This window comes from Biomphalaria glabrata, chromosome 8 (genome assembly GCF_947242115.1).
Source record: "Biomphalaria glabrata chromosome 8, xgBioGlab47.1, whole genome shotgun sequence".
In the NCBI taxonomy this organism is placed as follows: domain Eukaryota; kingdom Metazoa; phylum Mollusca; class Gastropoda; family Planorbidae; genus Biomphalaria; species Biomphalaria glabrata.
Window position 1 is genome coordinate 26,464,606 of NC_074718.1, and position 23,122 is coordinate 26,487,727.

Sequence of the window (23,122 nt, forward strand, 5' to 3'; positions counted from 1 at the left end):
ACAAATCCCGGTAACTCATTCGTTTCTCCCTAGAAACCCTTTTTTTTCTGCTGATATCAAACAAAATAATCTCCCTTTATTACTCATTGTTATTTTTTTCTTTCGCAATATAACTCATTATCTCCCCTTGAGCCTTGTATATAACTCAATTATTATTATTCGTTCCCATATTCTTTTTTTTGTTTGTTTGTTTCCTCCTAGTTTCCAATTGTTTATTAAATTACACCTTAGATAATCTACCTTGATAAAAAAGGCTATATCACTACAGTTGTTTATATATATACATATATATATATATATATATATATATATACATATATATATATATATATATATATATATACATATATATATATATATATATATATATATAATATATATATATATATATATATATATATATATATATATATATATATATATAAGCCCTTACGAATTCACATCAGTGATTTCGTCAACAGAAAGAATGCGAAATAATTATTAGACTACTAGTACAAATATCAGGGAATGTCTCCCATTGCCACTATTATCTCACACTTTCATTATATTCATAGAAGGCAAAAAATAAAGAAAAAAATAATATCTTTTAAAGCTAAATCTTATTGTACGTTTGTATGGCCTGATGAGCTAAGCTACTAGAAGTGTTCCCTTGCTGGCCATTTCTTGCTCTTACAATAAATATACCATTTTAATGTTCTTATTTTACTAATTTGAACATATATCAAGAAATGATTTAATTCATTAATTAATTAATTATTTTGTGTGTCGTCAGAAGTGTGATGCTATCCCAAGACTGCATCTGGCAAGAGTGATGTCCCACTCTTCATTGCAACACAGTAATAACTTCGATTTAAAGACGTCTGCTAATTAGAACAGTTTCCAGAAGTTCACGCCAAAGAACATTTACGACATTGTACTGATTAGAAAAGTTCCCTACATTTGCTTGACTACAAACAGTTGCCAGAAACATTACGCACGAAACAAAAAGTCCGGGAAATTGTCTATTGGTCTAGCTAACAACGTGTTGCTAGATGAAATAGATTTGTATTCTGTTGAACTCTATTGATCAGTGTCTTGTGACTAACGGATTGTAATTTCCCTGGACTAACTTTTAAAGGGATCTTCTAAAAAAAAACTCGTGACCAGCGGTCGAGGATCTTTTTAAGGTACGTACAACAACTGTGTTCTTTTGCGTTTGTCTAGGTTTTTCTTATTAGGACTGCTGGGGTTTTTCTTGTGAAGACATGATGTAAGAGAAGCGGGCCTATTATATATATATAAAGAGAGAGAGAGAGATGATGATAGATAGATAGATAGATAGATAGATAGATAGATAGATAGATAGATAGATAGATAGATAGAAGATAGATAGATAGATAGATAGATAGATAGATAGATAGAAAAAGTTTGAGAGATAAACAGAAAGAGAGAAGATTCAAAAGGTACGAATCAGACTTCGGAAAACAAACAAGAATTTATTTTTTGTCAAACGAAAGCAACTCCAAATTGATACAATGCACTAGTTTTAATAAAATCGTGAGGGGCGTACTGCCATCCTAACATTTAGTTACCAACTATAGTCATCGTTAGTGCTTACACGTTGTCAATAGTAGAGTCATTAGTTGTTTGATGAAAGAAGTATATCTAATCCTCGGTAACCGTCATGAAGTGTCTGCATACAGAGGAGCCAAGTGATTACTGAACGTATACAAGGAAACGAAGTCTTACCATACATCACTTCAGACTTCCGCTCAACACAACAATCATACTACCGACCAGTCAATGACCAGCGTATTAAGATAGTAGATACTAGACATGTTTGAATGGTCAGCACATGGAGGTTATTCGATGCAAGCATAGATACTCAATCTGGTTCGATATATGTACCAATACACTACCTACAATAGTATCCTGTAGAAGAAGTGCACCCTGTCCATTGCCTATGCAAGCGATCAACAAGTGTGTTTTAAACCCTTACATATACTTCATATAGTAGTTATAGTAGACATTTTTAAACATACCAAAATGAAGTCTTTTTTATTTTTATTTGGTCCTTTATATAAGTTGATGGTGTCTCAACAAGCCTAAAAGCCAACACACACACACAGATGCGCATACACACACACACACACATGAAAGCACAGCAGTCTAATTCATTTAGTGCCCATCTGGATCACTGATGTTAGTTTTTGGCATGAGATACCCACACGCACACACACACGTGACATTCCCCCAAACACCACGTACACGATACACACATACACACACGTATATAAACACACCACCAGTCAATGGAATTCCATGCCAGGCTCCTTTCAAGCTTCAAGTTAACTTTTTTTTTTCAACTTATTCTCTCTGCGGCCATCTGAGGGCACTTCCCTTGATTGAGTCAAGCATGATGACCAGATAAATGAGACCCCCGTTTGTTGTGGGGTGAAAATAGGTCAGTCGGGACACTGGGAGGGTCAGACGACTGAATGGAGCTATAGTCAGGCCAGGGAAATGTTGAAATCATTGATGGTAAAGACCAAAGTTTGTGGCTAGACATGCAGGGCTTCTCATGATGCTGTGATAGAGGAAGGTAGTAAGGAAGATAAGAACATACCAGGAAGAAACTGACAAAGGAAAAACATAGTAAAATAACATCTAAACTTGAAGCCATTTAAATAATCCAGGGGCGTAACCTGTGTGACTGTTCTTTAGGTCATAATAACTTAAATTGTCTACCCTTTTTAATCTTCATTTCTTTCCCCTTTGTCTCTCCCACTCATTCGCATACAGATATAATATATTTATATATAAAGACTTGTTTTCAAGTCCGAAAAATAAAGTAAAGTTCGCCTTTCAGACCTTGTGGTCTTAAGGGCAGATGATGTAAAGGTCATCTGTTTCTATGGCCTACGGTAAACGAGGGTGTCATGTGGCCAGCACAAATACCGAAGATCAATGAGTAATACAGTATTTCCCGTGGCTACGCAGCCCCAGCTGTGACCTACATAATCCGCCACTTTTAGCGCAGGCATAACCATTGTCTACCCGTGATCGATTGAGATTTTCTTTTCACCGTCTACGTCTGTCCTCGGCTGCGAATTTTCTCTTGGTCTCAAATGTGTATCTCGTGGCCTTTGTAAGTGACCTCCAGAGAGAGAGAGAGAGAGAGACAGAGAGAGAGTCAGAGAGAATGCACTCAGATGAGTCACTGGTTTTAGTTTCTAATTGAGACGGGGTAGAACCTTGTGTGACTAATCAAGCCAACTTTGGAGCGTCAAAGTTTGCCACAGTTCGTGCATGTGAATGCATCTGTTTTAGGGCTAGCTGATAGGGCAGCATTTTTTTCTTCTTCTTGACTAAGTCAGCTTCGTTTCTTTTGCTCTCGGCGAAGTTCTTACCAGCACGCACAGTCTGTCTCTTTGCAGTCCGGTCTTATGCTCTTTACTCCAACGTACTTTCATTGCTGCCTGTGGTTCTCATGTCTCGCAGACATCTCAGTAGGTTAGTAGCAAATTCAGAATCTAAATATTATAGTTTCAATACGAATACTTTTTCGAATCCCCCGCTTGTTTTCTTTGACCATATATGCTAGAGATGATTATAGGCTCAAACATTTTTATTTATATAGATTTATATAGGATTTTAATTTGGTAACTGCATTATATTGCATTTACACCTCAAATTCTGCACAGAAACTTGATCTCCATGTCTAAAAACGTTCCACCTTGGGAGCTTTATGCATGGCTCTAATGGTATTTACGTGTGGACAGAAGGGACTTGCCGTCAAACAAAGTCATTACTTAGACCTTAGAGAAACGAGACCCTGTAAAGCATATACTTATCTCAGTCTGGGATGGGCGGCCTGACAACGCTATGCTTTTAAATCTTTAGTGAGTGACCAGTCTTATGGAGGACATTAATGACCATGCCACACTGTTCAAGAGACAGGGAGAATACTGTACAATCAGATGTGTCATCTTCTGGTAATGTCCTATCCTAAGAGGGCAGGCCGTCTGGGGAGTTAGTATCGATTCGAATGAACCTGTTGACTTGAAAGTAAAAACGATGATAGGTTGTTTCCCTTTCTTCTTCGAAACTCTTGAATAATGTAAGCATGCGTGTTCTGTTTAAATTTGATGTTAGTTTGAGCCTTAATCACAAGTAATCAGACGGGCTATAGAAGGGAAACAGAGAATTGGTGGTGGTTGGGGGGTGGGTGTCTGAATGAGTTCAAATAAAGGACTTATGCCTCATCGAACTCTCGCCCATAGCAGCTATAACAATCAGCGTCCTCAAAAATTAATTATGCAATGGACCAGGTTTTCCCAGTCTTAAGAGAATGATCCCTTTATTCACAGATACGCACACACACACGCTCCAAACTACACGTCATGGCACAAACACATTGCTCACTACTCACCCACTCAGTCTGTGACATTAAAATAGAAACATCGTAGAAAGCGTTAGTTACGTCAATCCCCCCCCCAGGGGGGTCAGGCCCCTTCCCCATCTTAGCACCCCTCACTCGACACGTCTGTTGCTGTCATTATTCTTGACCAGACGATTTTCTCCGACCAGGGGCTTCCTGTCTCGAGGTGTCCATTTCAATGACTTTCGGATGGGAGGTCTGTCCCGGTGCTGAGTTTCTAGACAGCCGTATTGACAGAGTCCATTTGGGGTCCAAATGACTTCCAGAGCTCCATTGATATAGTTGGCGTGATTACGTCACTAATGTTTGTGCTTATACATTTTTGCGTATATCTAATTTAGAAAGCAGAAAGTAAGGCGTATGTATGTATTTATGTATGTCCCTCATAGAAATCAAAACCGTTTGATCAATCTTGATAAAACTTGGCACAAAAGTTCCTTAGATCATGGCGGAGACCGTAGTGTATGTTTGATTCCCTCCCACAACCGGAGGGCCCTAAAGATAGACAAAAATGACTTAATTGTATCTCTTTTAAATAACGAAACTTTTTAACAAATCGGGTAAACCCGTTTTCACAGTCATTTATATTGGACTAGCCCAGGGGTGGGCAACCTTTTTGTATCGAGGGCCGTATTTTAAAAAATTGGGAATGGCGGGCCGCATATGCGATTTTTTTTTTTAAATTGAAGTTGTCTTTTTATAAAAAACAATATCCCCGCAAATATACAGTTGTACATATTGTGCAGTATTTTACTTTTTACACTCGTGCATAATGTTCCGGAACTGTGGAACTAGCGTACTAGTTGTTAAACTTGTGACTGCTGTCAAATAACAGTCAGTCAATTTCGAGCAGTGATTATACCTGTTTAGGTTTTTAAAAAATGCTTATTCACTGAATGAGACAATATATGTTCCGAAAGTTAAATGTCGGGACGAGCTAAACCTGTCATTGTTAAGCATCACCAGATTATGCTGACAATGTACTTCAATTGTGCATACTAAATCAAGGGACCCGAACAACACTCTGACCCCAAAACCCTTCTATAGTACAAAAACTATTTGGAGAACCAACATGTAAAATGTTAACGAAGAAGAACAGATGTAAGTGTACCCAAATACCAGCGGTCCGTAATTTGCCCACCCCTGGAATAGCCATATGTTTCCCACGGCCCGCGGGTCTCAATATGCGCGTTACTGATATATTACATTAGATTAGTTTGTGGGAAGCGTGGTCGAGAGGCTGAGTACGCTTAAACTTGGCTTGGCTTATCTACCTATGAAGGGGGCCGCGTGGCTCGACACCCGACTCGAGTTGAGCTGTGTTTACTGAGCACCTAAAGGCAGCACGGAAACAAATGTGAATGGACCATAGCGCTCTGAGCATTCTATACGCATGAAAGTAGCGCTATATAAAAGATATAATAATAATAACAAACAATTAAACAAAATAATAATGGTATAAGTAAAGCGAATGCGTGAATGTAAAAATAGAATGAATAGTGCTATTAAAATATCTAATCGACCTAAATCCATTTTAGTTACAAAAAGATTTGCTTGCATATATATTGAGATCTAGATCTAGAGTCTAATATAGTTTTTGACCTAGATTGAAGTTAGATTCATTTGTTTAAATTAAGTAAAATACATCTACTTTTACTAAACTTTCTTGATCAATCAATTTAAGGTTGAATTTATGGTTCAATAATTTTATTAATTATTTTATGTTAGTATATTTAATATCACCCATATAGAGCCTCATTTGACAGTCCAATCACAACGTGTTTTCACTGTGCATGTAAGGTTTGTGCGACAGATGAATGAAAATATTAAAATTTCAGTCAACACGGCATTGCAGCTATAGCGAACGAATGTATGTAAAATGCTTTAGAAAAACAAATTTGAATGTTAATTTGATTAAAATATGAAATGAATGGACTATAATTAGTATGCTCATGTGTTAAAGTATAAAACTATCTTTGCGAGAAGTTAGAGTTGAATAGAGAGATGTATAACAGTTCGGTCTTGTCTAATGAAAGAATGTACGTCAGGACTTCTAACGTCGCAGATATAAGGAACGAATTTATGTAAAAATGTTTTTGAAAGACAGATTTGAAGCTTAATTTTATTAAATAATGAAATCAATAGACTATATTTTGTAATTTTTGTGTGTCAAAGTAAAAAACTATCCGTGCAAAGTATAGTTTAAAAAATTAGATCTAGATCTAGATCCTTTCGATATTCTCTCATGTAACCATGATAAACATGGCCTAGATTTATTAAATACTAATAGTTTAATAGAGTTGGTCAACTTTTTTTTTTGAGCGTCTTAAATTTGGTTTAGGGCTACAAAACATACACTACGGTCTAAGTTAGTACCCAAGGAACATTTCTGCCAAGTTTTATCAAGATTGGTCAAACGGTTTTAATTTCTATGCGGGACATACATGCATAAATACATAAATACATACATAAATACATACATACATACATACATATATACATATATACATATATACATACGCCTTACTTTCTACTTTATAGTATAGATATGTATATGTAGGTTGGACGGGTAAACCCATTTTCATGCTCTACTTTCATTTTCGTGTCAAAATAAAAAATTTGAAGGGAACATAGGTCTAAACTCAATCCAGTAGATCAGTAATACCGATACTAAGGCCCCCTGGATGCCGGTTATATTCTTCTAGTGTAATTAAAATGTCTATCTTGATTAGTTAAACCCGAATATTGTCCCACTAAAATGAATAACTTGATTAGTTCAACCCGTATATTGTCTCACTAACATGTAAATCTTGATTAGTCCAACCCGTCTATTGTTCCACTAAAATGTATATTCTTGATTAGTTCAACCCGTCTATTGTCTCACTAAAATGTATATCTTCACTTGTTCAACCCGTCTATTGTTCCACTAAAATGTAGATCTTGACTAGTTCAACCATTATATTGTCCCACTCAAATGTACATCTTGACTAGTTCAACCCGTCTATTGTCCCACTAAAATGTTTATCGTCCTACAGAACAAAGAAACAATGACATCATGACACATCTTTGCATTTGTTTGTGCGTGTATGTGGGTGAGTACATATTGGTGGCCAGTGCAAATATCATCCCCGATACAGTTCCCCTGACCGTCAATTGGGAAACTGGTCGATGGTTTTTGTGTTGTTTTTTTTTCTTCACACACATACCCAAACACACCTTTTCACACAACAACACTCCCCCCCACACACATTCAAACACATTCCCTCACTCTCTGTCACCAGTTCTTTCACTAATTGGTCACAAACCACGAACAGAATATTACCGTGGATTGACCCCTGGTCTTGTTGATCTTGCCAACACTAGGATCGCTACTTGAATGGCGCTGACTAACTGTCATTGTGTAGGATCGAACGAGGGCCGTTGTTTTGTTGTCATTGAGAGTCGTACAGACACGTTTTTCTAATCGTCATTAACCACTTGAATCCTTCAAATGGCAGGTAAGGTTACAAATCTTCCGTTTGAGAATATCAAAAATAGTTCGTAAAGTGAAATGGGGCAAACACGGTGGTAACCCGAGAATCAAGGTGGCAGAACAGGTCGGGAGTTATACAAACTAAATGGGATGTTATAGTCTGTTTTAGTAATGGTCTGTAAAGCACTTGGAGGTGGTACTAAAGTTATGTATACAATGACTACTTTATTTTTTTGTTAATGTTATTTATTATTATAATTTCTTGTAGTAATTTATTTATACTTTTTTTTTACAAAGCTTATATCAACTCACTATGTCTGTCTGTCTGTCTGTCTCATAAAATTGTTTTGTACACTCCCATTCTCGGATCAAGTTGAAACTTAACACTATTATTTGTTATACTTAACAAAACACGAATGGAAAAAATACTATTACTTAATTAATTTTGTTTGGTATAGAACAAGAGAAATAAATGCTACTTATTGAGAGATATGGCTGTATATGTTGAGTTATTCCCCTTATTACATTTTTGTAAAATTATTTTTTCTCCCACTTCACGTTCTCGGATCAAGTTGAAATTTCGCAAAAGTATTCAGATTTGATGGCGATACATGAATATATAAAACACATTACCAGTTAGTTACTCAACTTATGATATTAAATTACATTTTCTTTATATAGAAAAAGGACTTTATTTATGCAGTATTGAGGTATGTGCCATATATATCCCCTTTGATTTGAAACAGATTTTGTATGTATTTGGCTTGTTTAAACTTCTAGTTATCTTTGACTCTACAGAATGACGATGATCTCTATAAATATCATTGCAACTTCTGTTTCTTCTCATGGACTAAATGTGAACGCAATTCTTTTTCGGGTCCAACTATTTCTCCCCCCCCCCCCCCCGCCTTTTCAAACACAAATGACCCTCTTCCTTCTTTAAGCTGTTTTCCTATCCACGCAACAATATGCATTAGTTGGAATGTCATTACATTTTTTTTCTGTTTCCTTTCGGGGTGTTTTTTTTTTTGTTTAAGATGATCTTCTTTCTTGCACACCAAATGAAATAATTGTAATGATCGATTGTTTTATGGGCAACACGTGACAAGACAAACGTCCAAGCGCGCCTAGAACACTCTCTAGAACAAGAATCTTTTCTGAGACTTCCAAAGTGAGAAGCTCATTTTATGGTCTAACTTTTTTTTCCCTCTAAGGAAATGTCTCGAATTTTCCACCGAGATTTCCCATGGGGGAATTTTCTGTCTTGTGACAGCTAGTAATGATTTCACTCATCACTCGGCACACAAAATGTTGGACTAAAGCGCTAATTTTGGACCAGAAAATTCCATTAGACCCAATAGATTATTGGACATGAGTATGAGGAAAAGGTGTTTCTGTGTGTGTGTGAGAGAGAGAGAGTGAGAGAGAGCAGATTACTTAATGAGAAGGCAATAATTCAATCTTTTACTCTTCTAAGTTTTTATTTGTATATATTATCTATTTTATTTAGAAATTCAGAAATAACAAGATTACTAAGAGAGTTTGTGTTATCACACAAACTTAGAGGTGTCCCCTGTGAATGCTCATGGACCAGGAATATTCAAGTCTTGTTATGATCGTTTAAATGTATAAAATAAAAAAAAATCATTTAGCGTTATTTTTCACTTGAAAGCAAACAGGACAACATGTCATCAATAATAAGACTCTTCTAACTCTTCTGGGATTGGGATTTGGAATCGAGCGTCTTGAAAGCAGAGCTGCGTTAACTGATTACCTAAAAACAGCACTGAAACCTCCCAGATACATTTTCGCTTAAGATATTGAAGTACAGTGCATGCATAAGAATACAAGTTCCACTATGCAATATAAATGTATTTTTTTAATATTAACTCCCCTTAAGCGCATTTTAACGAGGGTGTCATGTGGCCAGCACAACGACCAACCGCCTTTACTGTTCCCAAACTAATGTCAAGTACCCATGAGAGTTGGGTGGACTCAGTCTCAGAGGCGCCTTTAAGATCTTGAAATAAAAATTCCCGCTAACCAGGATTCGAACCTGAGATCTCCGGTTCGGAAGCCAAGCGCTTTACCACCACGCCTCCCTAAGAAATGCATTTCTCGGAAAATACATGTAGAGACTAAAAAAAAAGGATCTGAATAAATCGTGTACATCTGAGTTGTCTAATGTGGAGTAATTAGTCTTTCCTTCTGAAGAAATGCGAAGGACGTAATTATCTTCTTTTTTGAAGTAACGTCTGCAATATATAAGATAAGATTAACTTTGGCTTTAGTCGACAGGCTTGTTTTCATGGGACTTAGTTGTCATTTGATACTCTATGATGTATTTTAAAATGGAAATTTTATAGCTAGAATCAACATGTTTCTATTACTTTGTTGTAACAATATATATATATATATATCTACATATAGTAGCATGTAGCACTAGGATTTGTTTTCTATAACGTAATTTTTTTTTTCCAAATAAGACTACAAAAAAAAAAAAGGTCTGTAGTACAATGTAGAGTGCTCGTTTGTTCGAGTAGCTGCGTCACATTCCATAAATTACGCTCTGCCATGTAATTTGTACCTTTCCAAATTTTGTCAGGCATTGGACACTCCGGAAGTGCCTTTTGGCCAGCCCGGATAAGCCGGACAGACCCGGTCCGGAAATACCTCGAGGTCAGGATCAGTTTCAAGTGCGATGGTTAAAAGAAAGACGTGTGTGTGTGTTTGGGTTGGGGAACTGAGGGGGAAAAAGCCGAGAACAAGGATGATCATTAAATATGTCACATCTGCACTAGGGAGGCTTAAAGTGAAGCCTGAACGTTATCTAAGGGAATCACGAGTGGAGTTTTAAGTCGATGGAGTTCAGGACCGTAGCTTACTAAATCATATAAGTAGCTAGATGAAATGGAGTGGGAAAATACAAAAAACCAGGGATTACTTTAGGTCCTGGTTTTCTTTATTTACTTATACTGACTACATTAAACTAGCAAGAGTTTGCGGCATGAGGACTAAGATTTAGAATTTGAATAATTATTTGAATAATAGAAAAATGATGTATAAGTAACTGGCAATAGTTACTATATTTCTTGTTGCTTAAATATAAACTGAGTATTTTTGTATAAGGTCTTTTATAATTGTTTTTCCATCCTCGTGGTATTACCGTGAAGATTTTGATCCTCTTCAATACCTTTATCTGATTTGATCTGTATTTTCTTTTCTGCACTATTTACTGTTGAGTTTCTCTGCACTCTCCTGTCTTCAGCTCTGGTTATAACATCTAATATTGCATGTCACCCAACAACTTCTGGGCATTTTTATTACTTAATTTTATACTTTGCACAACCTTTGCCATCTACAACAGTGGTTCACAAACTTTTTTGTCTCGTAGACCCCTTGCTATGTCTTCCGGTTTTCGGTAGACTCCTGCTTAAGTTGTATAGCATTTTTGGAAATTCATTAACTTCAAACTTCACGTTCTGTGTGTGTGTTTTAAACGTATTTCTATATAGTGAGTCAAATAGTGAACAGGGAATTGAAAGCTACATTTTAAGTTGTATCTATTTTTAAATTAATTATTAATAGAATTCTAATTTAAACCTATCAAAATAAAAGTTGATATTTATTACATACAATCAACAAACGCTTTGTTTTCAGAGATTTGCAAGCTCACCTTCTTATGATGCGTGCCGGGATTTGTTGTTCTATGAAGTCGTTCTTCAAAACATTAAATATTTATTTATCTTGTGTATCATTGTAAAAGTTTACAAATACAGTTTTTCGTTGATTTCTTGATCTATAATGAATCGAACATTCGCCATTAAAAAAATACTTTATTACCAGCCAGCTGTATAGAGAAATATGTCGAAAGGAGAAGTATGTTGTTTGCAGAGTAATGCATAAGAAGAAAGAAACATTTTGATTACATTCCAACAGAGCTAAAGAATGTAGTGAACTCTTCTACACATTCATTACCCTAACAACCAATGGATCCAATTTTACGCATATGGTTGGTATCAAGAAGCCACCACAAACCGAGGAGCTGGAATGCTCATCACCCAATGGAGAAAAACTAATGGAGAAATTAACATTGTAAATGGTGAGCTCTCTCACAGCACAGGACAGAAAGGGGAGCACTAGAACTATCAGCTACGAAGCTAGTAAATCACCCAGGTACGCCAAACAATCTGATTGTCTTTGTAACGGATGGAAAGACAGCCCTACAAAGCATAGAAACTGTTATTCAATGGATACCAGCACATATTGAACTAGAAAGAAATGAGAAGGAAGACTTGCCAAGTGTGGAAGAATAACAACACAATTGAACATCGCACTTCACCCGGAAGAAATGAAGAAACTAATAGTGAATAGAATGAACGAGAACTAGGCAAGCTCTCATTTGCATTAAAAACAAAATATTGCACGCCTATTATAAACTATCCCAATGCGACCAATGCCTAATTTTTCACATCAGAACCGGACATATCAGAATGAGACAATATATGTTCCGGAAAGAAAAAATTAGAACCTGAGAAATTTGCCCATGTGGAGTGTTACCAGATAATGCTGACCATGTCCTTCGAAACTGAGTTCTTTATCAAGAGGCCCTAACTAGACACTGATCCCAAAGAAGATAAACTATATGGAGAGCTGCCTGATTAGGAAACCACTGTGCAAATATTGGCGAGTCATTTGAACCCATAATAATAAGAACGAAGAAGAAGCTTCTAATGTTATAACTTATTGTACTAATGTAGCTTTGTGTAAGAGCTTTAAAACCTCTTTAACGGCTCGTAAAATCAATGGCTTTTATATTGTATTTCGCTACTAGTAAAAAGATGTAAAACGCTCACAAACTATTATCTTCTCCTTATAATGTCGATAGAGATTCTGTGGGTCTATTCTGAACTTTAGCATTGAGTGTTCTAAAGTTTTTCAAACCATTATCTTTTTTATCAGGGCGACATCGTCTGAAACGATCCTCCAACTTAATTCATTACCGTAGACAGGTATACCCAATCTCATATACCCCCAGTTCACGTGTTCACATTACCGTAGACAGGTATACCCAATCTCATATACCCCCAGTTCACGTGTTCACATTACCGTAGACAGGTATACCCAATCTCATATACCCCCAGTTCACGTGTTCACATTACCGTAGACAGGTATACACAATCTCATATACCCCCAGTTCACGTGTTCACATTACCGTAGACAGGTATACACAATCTCATATACCCCCAGTTCACGTGTTCACATTACCGTAGACAGGTATACCCAATCTCATATACCCCAGTTCACGTGTTCACATTACCGTAGACAGGTATACCCAATCTCATATACCCCAGTTCACGTGTTCACATTACCGTAGACAGGTATACACAATCTCATATACCTCCAGTTCACGTGTTCACTTTCGTAGACCCCTAGGACGTCTTCATGGACCTCCCCTGGGGATCTATGTAGACCACTTTGGGAATCACTGATGTACATCAATGAATGACTTGCGAACAGTGCAATACTTGAAAGGTATCTTAAAGTACGGTGCATTTCTTTTCGCGATCTTCTTCCTTGCCATTTATTAGGCAATACGTAACGCTCAAATATAGAATAGTTCAGATGTATGGTCTATATGCTACACAATTACTATCACAATTTAAAGACAGTTTTAAATATAGGAACTGAACGTAAAATGTGGAGTTAGTTAATTTTAAATGTAATTAATTTAATTTAATGACGTTAAAATTTGTATCAATTAGTTTCACTAGCAAATCCTAGTTTTAATCTTTGGACAACTGAAGAATGTTACTTTTTTTATCTACAGGTTAATGGTTGGGGTGTGTGTGTGTGGGGGGGGGGGTGAACGGTGGCCGAGTGTTATAGCGCTTGGTTTTCGGGGGTACCCGTTCGAATTTCGGTGAATACTGGGATTTTGAACTTCGGGATTTTTAAGAACGCTCCTGAGTTTACTCAACTCTCATGGGTACCTGACTTTAGTTAGGGGAAGTAAAGCGGTTGGTCATTGTGCTGGCCACATGACACCCTCATTAACTTCTGCCATAAAAACAAATAATATTTACATCATCTGCCCTATAGAGGGTAAGTTCTGAAAGGTGAACTTACTTAATGGTTGTAACAGTTTGAAGAATTCATTCTTTTTATCTCCTAGATTTAAAGCTCAGATTTTAAAACAAGACAACTTGCTCACATTTCACTTGACTAATGAACTCAGATCATGTTCAGCATAACTATTGATTTTCATAGACAGAACCACGCTAGACACATACGCTATGTTTGAAATGGCTTTGATTTCAAGCATTATCTTTACAACTTGCATAGCTTAAGTAATATGACAATGATACAGAGGAACTCGACCCCCGTCATTGGAAACTTTTATTTTATTAAATGATCATGTTCTCTGTTGTTGCCCTGGTAACCATTGATAGGCCTTTTTTTTATGGTTGATCATTGAAAAATGTAGTGTTTTATTTTTAGAGTATGTATGTTTAGTGTTTTATTTTTCTACTATTTATAGTATATTATATATTTTGCGTCTTTGTAAGCGTACTGAAACTTAAGTCTCTTTTAGCAGTACTGAAGCATGGTCGTGTGGTATGTGCTGCGGACTGTCGTCACGATGGTCTCGGGTTTGAACACCGCCATCTACAGCAAGCCTGTGGTAGAGTTGGGTAGGAAGTAATAATCTTAAATTTTGAAAAAAGCAACATATGAACATCTAAAACATGTTCCACCATTGTGATGTCCTTTTGACAGTGTCGACATGTGGAAAGAAGTTTTCTCGGGTCTTACCGAAGTAGGCTCTTGAGCGAGACCCCCAAACTCACCAGTTCTATCGTTCTCAAGACCTCTCATATCTTCGAAACTTTTGAAGTTTTGTTAAGTATCTTGCATTGGTAAAGGTTGGGCATATTTATAAATTTCCAGGCACAAACGCTCTGTGCTGGGATAAGTCCCTTTTAGCACGGTCCAGGTATCTTGCAGTGTTTTTCAGGGTTTACCTATCTACATACATGTATCTTGCAGTGTTCTTCAGGATTTACGTATCTCCGTACAGGGAGAATACCCCGTGTGCACCAGTTCTATCAAGACCAAACGAAACGTTGGAACTGATTTTGAACATCTTACAATCATGTAGGACATGTTCCACCATTGTGATGTCCTTTTGACAGTGTCGACATGTGGAAAGAAGTTTTCTCGGGTCTTACCGAAGTAGGCTCTTCTCGGAGTACGGCCAGTACGAACACGCGCTAGAATTGTTTGATCCTTTCTGTCTAGCCGCCAACACTCGTCTACTAGGTTTGGGCATTTTAGTCATGTCCAGACTTCCCGTGCTACAATGGTTCCAGCTGTCGTACCATTAACAAATCCTTGCTCATGCACTCTTTTATGTTTACGGTTCCTTTCGTGAGTCGAGTAGCCAAACTGTCGGCTCTTTCGTTACATTTGACTCCACAATGAGATGGAATTTACTACATCACAAGACTTACCTTTTTTTTTTTTCTATAAGCGCTCCTAGCTCGCCTTGCCGTTTTCCACGTCTGGGGTGTGCACCATTATATTCTTGGATTCGATGCAAGCGAATATCACCCGACGCCACTGAGTATACAGTCAGTGTATGTATGTATCCATTTGCATGAGTGTCTCTGTACATATTTGACTGTGTTGTGTATTATTTATGCATTTAATGGATCAAGTTGTCTATATAACCAAATCTAGACCAAAACTTCTAAGGGAACAGAAGAAAGAGAACAAGAAACGGAACAAGTGCAGACAAATGAAATCAAAAGAACGGCAACTGTTGAGAAAGAGGGAAACAAAAGTTGATGAGATTGATTTGATTTGATTTGTTGATTTGAGGCACATCGGCACAATTTAGGCCATGTCGTGCCTGCAGTCCCTTAAGGACTACTCTCTCTCTAAACAACAAGGGCCAGATTCTATACAGTAATATAATTAAAATTAAGGTCTATTCACAGTTAAAATAGTAAAGGTAGTAAAAATTTAAATATTTGGTAAAAATCTAATGTAAATAGTGCATGTTCACAAATTCAGAAATCAGATCTTCGTAGATAGCCCCACTTCCCGAATAAAGCCCATTACCTTCCCAGGGTCGACATTATTAAATAGTGTTTTTAGATTAGTGGCTCTAAAATGTTTCGCCCTGACATCCTGGTATCTGGGGCAATCAACGAGGATATGTTCCACGGTGAGGCGAGAGTCACAGTGCTCGCAAAGTGGGGGCTTCTCTCTCTTCAGTACAAAAGAGTGCGTGATGTAGGTGTGGCCAATCCTAAGTCTGGATATGGTTGTGCTACCACGCCTTGTCAGACCCTTAGATGTGGGCCGCCACCTGACATCCGCCACAATCTGCCTGAGTTTACTGTGAGTCTCAGCCTCCCATCGGTTCTGCCACTCTCGATAGGTGGCAGAGGCAATACTTTGTCTCAGGTCCAAGTAGGGGATTTGGGTTCCTGACACCGCATGATTTAGGGCTCTCTTTGCTTCTCTGTCTGCGGCTTCGTTTCCCTCAATGCCAACATGGGAGGGGACCCAGATGAAGGTGACATCCCTACGGTCGGCTGTTATTAGGTCCAACAGCTTCAGGCTCTTATGTACCAATGGGATGTCAGTCTTCATCCGCCCCAAAGCTTGCAATGCAGATTTGGAGTCGGAGCAGATTATAAATTTCCTCCTTTCTGATGCTTTTACGGCCATAAGTGCAAGCAATATTGCGTGCAATTCGGCCGTAAAGATGGAGCAGCCATCGGGGAGTCTACGGGAGATTGTTTTGTTCCGAAAGGAGCAGGCACACGCGACCTTTCCCTCCATTTGGATCCGTCTGTGTAGATGGTGCCACAATCTCCGTAGCTCTCCTGCAGTTCCCTAAAGTGGACTTGTAGTATGCTTGGGTCTGTATTTTCTTTTTTGAAATTAAGGAGGGATAAATTTAATTTGGGTTTATTCATTAGCCAAGGAGGATTCTGAGGGGTTTCTATTTTAGAGATTTGGTCAATGGGTGGGGTTAAATTTTGGATGGGTTCTCTCATTCGAAGGCCCAACGGCTGTATGACGTTAGGCCTTCGATTGTATAATTCTACCTCTGTGGGGTTAAATATGGAGTCAAAAGCAGGGTTCGTGGGGTTGGATTTTAGCTTGACTATATACTGCATTGCAAGCTTTTTCATTCTTATATCCATGGGGAGTTCTCCAGCCTCCACATGGAGACTTGGGATAGGTGATGTACGAAACGCGCCGAGACAGAGACGCAGGGCAGCATTTTGTATTGGTTCCAGTATTTTTAGGTACGACTTCCTTGCTGCTCCATATATTATGGATCCGTAGTCTAGCTTGGATCGAATTAGACTCCGATAGAGCAGCAGCAAGGTATCTCTGTCAGCTCCCCAGTCCGTATGGCTGAGTACTCTTAGTATGTTTAATGACTTTTGGCATTTCTTCTTAAGTTCCTTAATGTGGGGGAGAAAATTAAATTTGGAATCTAAGGTGAGGCCTAAAAATTTTGTAGTTTTCACGACAGGGATCTTCTTTTTGTGTATAAATAGTTCAGGGTCTGGGTGGAGTCCCCTTAGATTACAAAAATGCATACTAACTGTTTTGGAGTCTGAGAATTTGAAACCATTATAGTTTGCCCAACCCTGAATTTTGTTTAAACATAACTGTAATTTCCTTTCTAAGGTGTTCATGTTTTTCCCATAAGTAAGAATGACAAAGTCATCAACATACAAAGAGCACTCTATGCCAGGGGACAGCGCATTTATGATGCTATTTATTTTAATGTTGAACAGGGTGACTGACAGAATGCTGCCCTGGGGTACACCCATTTCCTGGTCATGAGTGTCAGAAGCGGAGTTGCCCACTCGAACCTGAAATTTTCGATCTTTCAGGAATTCCTCCACAAAACGGGGGAGGTGTCCCTTAAGCCCCATAAGCGCCAGGTCACGTAGAATGCCATGTTTCCAGGTTGTGTCATAGGCCTTTTCTATATCGAAGAATACAGCTACTAGATGTTCTCTTCTAAGTAATGCATTTCTAATATAAGATTCCAGCCTTACCAGGTGGTCAGTTGTTGTCCGCCCCTGCCGGAATCCGCACTGGTAGTTGGAGATCACTTTATTCCTCTCCAGGTACCAGACCAGCCTACTGTTAATCATTCTTTCCATGGTTTTGCAGATGCAGCTTGTTAGTGCTATTGGTCGATAGTTAGCTGGGTCAGAGCCGTCTCTTCCCGGTTTAGGTATCGGTATAACTGTGGCTTTCCTCCAGCTGTTTGGTAAAGCGCCTGTTTGCCACACACAGTTATAGACCCCTAGCAGGACTGCCAATGAGGGTTCGGGAAGGTGCTTGAGGAACTGGTAATGGATTTCGTCTTCTCCAGGCGCTGTGTCATGTGACTTGTCCAGCGATTCCCTCAGTTCCTCAAGCGAGAACGGTTTGTTGTAGTCCTCATTGTTCTCTGACCTGAAATCAATATGGTGTCTTTCCTCCCTGGTTTTGACTTTTTGGAACTCTGGCGTGTAGTGTGCAGTGGATGATTTTTCTGCTATTGAGGATGCAAGGCAGTCAGCTATTTCTCTGGGGGACGTGACAGTTCGTCCTTGGTTTTTCAAATGCCCTATTGCATTTGATTCTTTCCCTTTGATTCGCCTTACTGCCTTCCAAACCGCTCTAGCAGAAGTTTTGGCATCCAGACTGCCGACAAAACTTCTCCAGGAATTCCTTTTGGCTGACCGTATGGTTTGTCTAGCCTTTGCTCTAGCTATCCTGAATAGCTTTAGGTTTTCCTGGGAAGGATTCTTTATAAATGCAGCCAGTCGTTTTTTCCTATCACCAATAGCACTTTTGCAAGCTGTATCAAACCATGGTTTGCTAGGCCGTTTTGGATTTGCAGAGGTTAGGGGTACAACTTTCCTGGCTATACTTAGTAGCTTGCTAGCAAAGGTATCAGCTGGGTTCTGTTCATGGAGGGTATTTTCTGTGATATCCTCAGAGCATCTTTTTTGGAATTGTTCCCAATCGGCCTTATTCAGTTTCCACCGCTGAGGTCGTCCCAATGAAGGGAGATTGTTAGTAATGATGATTGGGAAGTGATCACTTCCCCGTAGATCATTGCTAACTGACCATTTAAAATCGTCCAGAAGTCCGGGGACGCATACGGTGAGGTCAATGCATGTGAATGATCCAGTTCCTGGGTGCAAGTAGGTCGGTGATGCATCATTAAGTATGCATAAATCATGTTGGAGGAAGATATCCTCCAGCATACGACCTCTTGTGTCGGTATTGTTGGATCCCCACATGGTGTTATGGGCATTGAAATCCCCAAGGATTAAATAAGGCCGGGGGAGTTGTTTCAATAGGTCCTCCATGTCTGTTCGGTTTAATGGAGCGCCTGGTGGTAGATACAGGCTGCAGCAAGTGATAACCTTGTGAAGGGTTATCCTAGCTGCTACGGCCTGTAGTGTGGTCTGTAGTTCTACCCTCTCATGGGGGATGCTATCCTTCACAAGGATACAGACTCCACCTGATGCTCTCTCTGCATCCTCAACATTCTTGGTGTAAGCACGGTAGCTTCGGAAGCTGATGCAATCTTTTAGAAATGTTTCCTGTAAGCAGACAGCTACAGGAGTCTCAGAGTCCATCAGTAGCTGCATTTCCTCGTAATTGGCCTTGAGGCCTCTACAATTCCACTGTACAATTCTGGAATCCATGGCTTATTCTAGATGACCTACTTGGAGCTATTTGGCCTTGGGAGGCCCCCGGAGGGGTTTTCCTTTATTCCAGTGACCTTGGTATTTTTATTCTTGGGTTTGGATGGAGAGGAGGACAACCCCCTTTTGGGGGAAGTCTTTCTCTCTGGAGAGGGGAGATCCCTCTGGTTAGAGCGGAGGTTATTTCCTCCTCTCTCACCTCGGGCATCCTCTCCGCTTTGATTTCTCCCCTTAGGGAGTTGGTCAACCTCTAACTCAGTAGAGGTTGGGGTGTCTGGCTGGGTTCTCTGAGGAGAACCTGTGTCAGACATGATGTCTCCGGGTTCTCCCGGAGTATTGGTTTTGACATGCTGCTCAGTCTCCATGCTCTCATCAGCGAGCACAGAGAACCTGTTCTTTAGCATGACAACAGGGCTTTCTTGTTTCTTCAGAGGTGTGTTCTTTGGCGGTGTTTTCTTCTGAGTTGGGGGAGGAGGAGGGGGTGGTGGGGTCAATGTGTCCGTCTGTGTGGCTATGGATCTTCCTTTCTTAGCAACAGCCTGGGCGTAGGTCTTTGTCAAGCCGAATTGGCCCTTGGGTAGGGCCAGTACAGCCGATTTCGCCTGGCTAAAGGTACATCCGTTTCTTGCCTTGTACTCCTGCACGGCAACCTCCTGTTTCCACACAGGGCAGTCCTTGGAGTAGGCTGAGTGGCCAGCTTGACAGTTTGGGCATTTGAACTGGGCTGTGCAGCCCTTGTCCTCATGACCCTCTCCAGCACATCTGGCACACACAGTGTTCCTCTTACAGACTGCCGCGCCGTGTCCATAACCCTGGCACTTGAAGCACCTCATGGGGTTAGGTATGTAGGGCCTCACTGGAACTCGTAGGTATCCTGCCTTCACATACTCTGGCGGTGTCCTAGTTCCGAATGTGAGGATAATAGTGGCGGTTTTGACCTCCTCACCCTCCCTGCGCCTGGTAATGCGCCGGGCATGGGTGACTCCTTCAATGCCCTCCACTATTTCCTTCTCGGAACATTCCAGTAGGTCCCTAGAGCTGATTACACCTCTGCTGGTGTTCAGACTCTTGTGTGGCATGACTTCCACTTGGAGATCACAGAGTCTTCTGCATCTTAAAAGCCCATCAGAGTGTGTCTTGCTGTCTACTTCTACAAGGAGTTCCATTGTTTTGTGTAGCTTAGACACACTCTTGGGCTCTCCCACTACTGATTGAGTCCCTTATAGATAATAAAAGGGCTCAACTTGGTCAGGCTTTTTCCCTCCTCTGTGCATCTAACCACCAGAAATGATGGCCAGGTGGCACAGTTTTTTGGGACCTCCTCTTTTTTATCGTCAATTCGTCGTTTCTTGCCCAGACATAGGTCTGGGGCAAGTAGTTTTGTGTGTGTTTTTTGTCCATATATATTTTGGTTAATTCGGCACCTGTGCTCCCCCCCCCCCCCCCGCCATCGAGTCCAACAAGGGGACGGGCCATTCGGATGTCCAGAATGAGCCCGCCAGGGCTACACAGGTGCTATACTCAGTCAGCTGCTACATCGGACATGTGTCCGATACAGCAGCTCCCTGATTGACCCTCCAGCCACCGCCCACCGACGACCTATGCTGGTAGCTCGGCATGACCAGCCGGTTGACCCAGAGCGGGCCATCTGGGTCTCAGGTCTAGGGGAACTTGGAGCCAAAGTATTGTGTTGTTGTGGTTTATCCTCAGATAGCCACCACTCAAACACCAGGATCTCTTTATCCCCCCTTACCCGTCGCAGTCCACGGCAAACGGACTGGTCTAGGACGTAGTGAGAATTTAAAGTTAAGGAGACAGTGTGATGATCAATGAAGGCAGACTTAGGAAAAGAGGAGGCAGACACAATGATAGAAAAGAAGTAGGGCACTTTTGAGCTCCAAAAGTGCTAAGGAAAGAGGAGCGCAGTTTAACGTCATGTCTCGGGACGACAAAGTTGATGAGTAAAAAAGGGCGTGATCTAGTTCTAATGACAATTACTTCCAAGTCTCCAGACTTGGTCACACCATTAAACACTTCCAGGAAGCATGATATCTTGACCATCTGGCCATAATTAGCCGCTGTGTGGATGAGATCGTTACTCTGACCTAGATCTTGTTGTGGCGGAAGGCGTCAAGAAAACTTGGGGGAGACTACGGTGAAATAAAGACGATACAAAATAGAGGTGTTAAAGAAAAGAGCTCATAAAGTGTTTATACACTAAACTTCTAAATAGGTATTGAATGAAAAGGTAGAAGCCAGACAGAGATTTGTTGGGTCTAAGAGAGACTTTCTTGAAACTTTGATAAACTTGGACTATCTCAAAGCAAAAAAACCCACAAAAAAAACAAAAAAAAAAACAAGCAAATAATATAAATTAAAATACTTTCTACATTTAAATCTAAAAATCTAGTCTAAAAATGATAAATCTATGCGATTCGCAATATCGGTATAAATGGAATGTTTAGTGCAATTTCATGCTTATAGCTTTCTCAATGTGCTCTGAGCTTGTCGCTCGTCTGGAACATTTGGGAAAAAGGGGAAAAAGGGGGGGGGGAAGAAGTGGCTTTTATTAAAAATAAGTTGGACGACCTGAATTCGAACTCGAGGGCTCAAACCTCCTAAAGCCAACACACTAACCACTGTGCCAATAAAGTGCTTATGAATTAGAAGGTTTTACAGCTATTTATTATAAATTTCAAACTTTTAAGGGACGATCTAATGTATAAAGTAGTCTAATTCAAAGTATACCGCCACATCGGTACCAAACAAATAATTCATTACCATAAATTAATTACATTTTTTTATTGATTGTATTGTTAGGTAAAAATAAACTAATTGCAGATTACATAGACATGACTCGAGATTGTGTAGGTTAGAAATAACGTGTACGAAAATTGTATCAGAGTGAGTTGATATAAGCTGTGTAAAAACAACTCGCTTGCATTATAAAAAGTACTATAAAATCATCTCTCTCCCTCTATCTATCTCTTTATCTATCTCACTCTCTTTTTCTCTCCCTCTCAGTGTCTCTTTGTTTCATTCCTTTTCTCTTCCATTCTCTAACTCTCTTTATCGATGTATGTAAGTGTGTGTGTGTGTGTGTGTATTACTTAAGAATGAGTAGTGAATATGTGTGTGTGTGTGTATTACTTAAGAATGAGTAGTGAATATGTGTGTGTGTGTGTGTATTACTTAAGAATGAGTAGTGAATATGTGTGTGTGTGTGTGTATTACTTAAGAATGAGGAGTGAATATGTGTGTGTGTGTGTGTATTACTTAAGAATGAGTAGTGAATATGTCTAAGTATTGTTAGGCGCTTCCGTGCTGTATTATTTCCCTTGTTATTCTTAGTTGTAGAAACTGCAAGCTACTAGAATGTAAAGAACTTTTATTTTACACTTCTCTGGCAACCTTGACGCGCCCGTGACCCACGTGTCAACATTTTTTGAGAACATGAGAAAGGGGTGGGGGAGAAAACTC

At 39.5% G+C, this 23,122-nt stretch overlaps 1 protein-coding gene across 2 annotated transcripts in view; it reads left to right on the top strand.

The window, feature by feature from the left end:
- The window catches only part of LOC106070808 (BTB/POZ domain-containing protein KCTD12-like), a 134,356-nt gene that overhangs the window by 79,178 nt on the left and 32,056 nt on the right, over nt 1-23,122 (top strand). For both annotated transcript variants that reach the window (XM_056038189.1, XM_056038188.1), the window contains exon 2: nt 773-1,166. The gene's annotated coding sequence lies outside the window, so the exon portion shown is untranslated. The remainder of the gene's footprint in view (nt 1-772; nt 1,167-23,122) is intronic.